The sequence below is a fragment of the Theobroma umbraticum genome, unplaced genomic scaffold, assembly GCF_002168275.2.
Source record: "Theobroma umbraticum cultivar Fairchild unplaced genomic scaffold, ASM216827v3 scaffold_44.0, whole genome shotgun sequence".
Classification (NCBI taxonomy): Eukaryota; Viridiplantae; Streptophyta; class Magnoliopsida; order Malvales; family Malvaceae; genus Theobroma; species Theobroma umbraticum.
Window position 1 is genome coordinate 12635508 of NW_018397255.1, and position 4463 is coordinate 12639970.

The window sequence follows — 4463 nt, forward strand, 5'->3', positions numbered from 1 at the left end:
AATCAGCTTGTTTGGCCATGAAAATTTCCAAAAAAAATCTTCATTGAACATTTTAATAAAGATAATTTTTCTGAAATTTTTTAAAATTAATTTTCGAGAGTGTCTTGTCAATTAAAACTGAAATTCATGCCAAAACGATGAGTTGGACAGATTTATAGTTGCACCAATTTTCTTTCTTGAAATCAGCATTTGACCATGATATTTTCCAGAAATAATTCTTATTGAACATTTTAATAAAGCTAATTTTTTGGAATTTTTCAAAATTAATTTCCAAGACTTTCTTGTTAATTAAAACGGAAATTCATGTCATAACAGTGAGCTGGACTGCTTTCAATTTTTGCTCCAATTTCTTGCTTAAAATCAGCCTATTTAATCATAAACATTTCATGATTTTGCTGTGCACATATCTAGCAATAAATGTGTAACAATTACATATTTTATTTGCTGGAAATTAAGCACAAATAGAAGCAAATTTCTGCATCTAAAACCGTGTGCTGCCTTGCAAGACAGCCTCCAAAACTATTCCTTATGGTGTCCTTTCTTGTGCTTCCTTTGCACAATGCAAAACACACATTAGTTAAGTCTATATATGATTTAAATAAGTTAAAATAAGATTAAAAGAGGCTACAAATATTACTGGACAGAATTAAATGAAATTGGCAAAGCAGATTTTTGAAAAATCAATTTTTAACAAAATTGCATCAAATCAAAATGCAAAACAACTATTTGTTAATCAAGCGTCCATTAAATATGAACAAGCACTCAAATAGCATGAAAGAGGCTCTGATACCACTATTGGGTGAGGGCTGATCATTCATCAAATACAAATAAAATGCAACAAAAATAAATTTAAAATTAAATTACGTCTCACCTTACTAGGATCTCTTTTATACCAAATTGAGCACAAAATTAAATTATATATATATATATATATATATATGATTATGTCAAGTTTACTTAATAACAAAGGTTGATGAATCTCTGTTAAACCATCAAATCAGCCTTCAAAAAGTTCAACCATTTCAGCCTTATTGTTGTAAATCAAAGCTGTCCAAGGAATCCTTGTGTGCAGCCTCTTATGGTAATCCACACTAATGAATTAAAAAATCATTCCTTAAGGATTTAAAGTACTATGCCTTGATAATGTGCTAGTAAAGATGAGTTTTATAAACTCATAATCCACACAAAATTATTGGGCTGAATACACAAAAAAATCAAGTGAATGAAAAATTAGTTTTTTTCACACAAGAAACTGCAAGAATAAAAGAATTTCTAATGTGCTGTTCCTTTTTTTTTCCAACCATGTTTTCTCATTTTGTTTGAAAGCTATAGCAAGGTATTTATACCTTGGATCAATTTTAAACCCTAATTACAAAACTATTTTGTAATTGCCAATTAATCCAATAATTTAATTAAGTCCTTAAGAAACCCAATTAACTTAATTGTTTAATTTAATCAATTAGGTCGAATAACTGAATTAAATAATTTAATTAATTAAGCCTAACAATTTAATTAAACAATTTTAATTAATTAGGCCCAATGACTTAATTAAACAAATTTAATTAATTAGGCCTAATAACTTAATTAAAAAATTTAATTAATTAAGCCCAATGATTTAATTAATTAGGCACAACTTAATTAAACAATTTTAATCAAGTGCTTGAGAAGCTCATAATTTCTAATTTGATTAAGTCCAACTTAATCACCTCTCCCATTTTATTTTCAACATTAATTTTAGGTGTGTGACCCATTAGGCTTCTAACATATTGGTAATGATCTCAACATATAATTCTTAAGTTAAACTTAGAATTAGATAAATTTAAACTATTTTAAATTTAGCATTAATTAAATTAACTATCTAGAATTCATAGACCAAGATTAGGATTTAAGAATCCATCATGGCCACCCAAATGTTAAAAGAGTCAAGATGGTTTGACTCAACCTTTCAGTAATCAGTCTTTCAGTGTAATTCATTCCCTCATCATATATCTTGGAGATGATAAAGGCATGATGCAGTGTCTATTCTTATTGATCTCTATATTCGTTCTTAAAGTTTGATCATTAGCTTTATAAAGACTTATGAAACTTTTTTCATAATCTTTAAGTCACCTTGGCCAAAGGCTTCAATAGGCTAATATCAATTAAGAACAATTAGGATATATCCTTTGCATTACTTAGGGTGATGATTCCTATCTTGACAACTCATTTGCCTTCATATGCTCCATGCTATAACCAAAAGCATCTTGTTTTGGCATCTTTGGTTAGGCACACGTAAGAATGAAATCAAAGCATAGCACTGCACACATAAGATAACTTGGTATTTCAAATCTAGACAGCATTTAAGCAATTGACACATGAGAAGTATTACATAGACACTTGAGTCAAATACCAAATGTACTTCTCATGGCGGGTCATGTTCAGTGAACTTGCTCTCTTATGCAAGTACTTACATTCTAATTCCAAGTATCTCTATACTTCAACCTATGAGATCGATTACTTACTTCTCAAGTAAAGAATATAGAATATACCAGTCTCTAAGTATATTAATATCCAGTCTCAATGATACATTAACCAGGAACATTTTGAGATTATGCTTTGATACATAAGGATCTCATAACTGTAACCCATTACAGTTCCCTTACAAAGTATATTAATCTCATGAACTTTATCCAATTAGACTTATAACTCGTTATAATTGATATCTTATTTATGAAGGAAAACCTTTAATCATTCAACATGAATGATGTTGTTGTATGATTAGAATCAAGTCTTAATCAATCCCAATTGATTGCAGGGCTCATCCTAACAATCAAGGTATCAACTATTGTTTTGTTTTGATTAAAAAATAATAATTTTAAAAATTATATAGACATACGTAGAGATCAATTGTACAGTTCAATTTTGAATAAAGTTTTTAATTAATTTACAATATTTGGGTTTCTTAAAAATCATATCAAAATGAGTCTAAGTTTTATTGATTCGATTCGATGGATTCTTTGATTATTAAAAATTTGAAAATTTTTTATATTATTTTTAATTTATCTACATACACTTAGAAATAAAATAAACATGTTTATTTCTTATATAAAAATACAACAAAGGACTTATTTGAATCGATTTGAAACTTTCTTCAGCCCTAATATTGTTGAGAGAGAATGGGAATCTTAGAAATGGAGGGAGGCATTTAGGGTTAGAGCAGATATGGATGTGACTCAAGGAATCATATAGTAGCAAAAATAGATATATATAGTCAACAAAGTCTTTTCTCACTTCACCCACCTATCCATCTCATGATTCCTTTTCCTTCAAACCACTGATTAAATAATTCAATTCCCATTCTAAAGGTGGAATGGCAATGGGAATTGTTTCCAATCCAAGTGGAAATGAATATAAGGAATCACTGTGAAAAGCATATAATATATTGCGTCTCAGTCTCATGTATATATTCCCATATTCTTCTGCCACTAATTGTACGGTCAGCCGGCCTTGGCAATGAAACAAGTCACTTCAACATTCATATATATATGTACATACATATATATATATATATATATATTTGGTTCATATCCAATCGACGGTAAATACCCTACAAAGTCAACAACCCAGATCTTGTTTAATTTAATCCATCAAATTCATTCTGTTGATTGGGTTCTAGTGGTGAAATGACCCCCTTCCTTTTCCTTTTTCAGGTGCCAATTGCTTTTGCTTTTCCCATTGTAGCCTCATAGCAGCAGCAAAATTATGTATTTGAATGCATAATAACAATAAAAGATAGGTGTTTTGAGTTACCTTACCTGGACCCAACAGACATGACCAGTTGTAGGGTCTTCTGCGTGCATCAAATTAGTAATGGGGTGACATCAAGGTCTGTCAGATAAGTTACCCTACCAAACATGCAGGTTTTCAGCACAGCCTTTCAACAACTTCAAACTGCTGCCACTGCGCAACGTTGATTCAAACATCATTGCATATCACTTGCCTCCTGATGTTTTTCATGCTATAACATCATTTTTTTTTGGTTTTTGCTTGTGGAGGTGCAAAAATTAAGCCCCTTACCTATGCCATATATATATATGCATACACCATAAAATAGCATATTTGACAACTCCACTGTCAACGATGTCAAACAAGAGAGATCAGTCTACAACTAATTATGTAAGTATAATTGGACATTTTTCTACCTCTCAAGGCAAAGCATAAAGCCACTAAAAGACAGGAGGAATCCATGGAATTAATGTGCATTTTTTAAGAATTTTTTTGTGCTAATTTAGAATCCGGGGCCTTTCTCAGTTATCAAACAATATAATTTGGTCAATTCATCTTTCAAGGAAGATGCCTATGCTCAACACTTTCGGCCAACCAAATAGTTGTTCATAGAACAAATATAGGGTATCAAAGGTGCGTGGTTCCTGTTCCTCCTCTTTAACTGATGTGCCATTACCATCCATTTAATTAAGCTCACA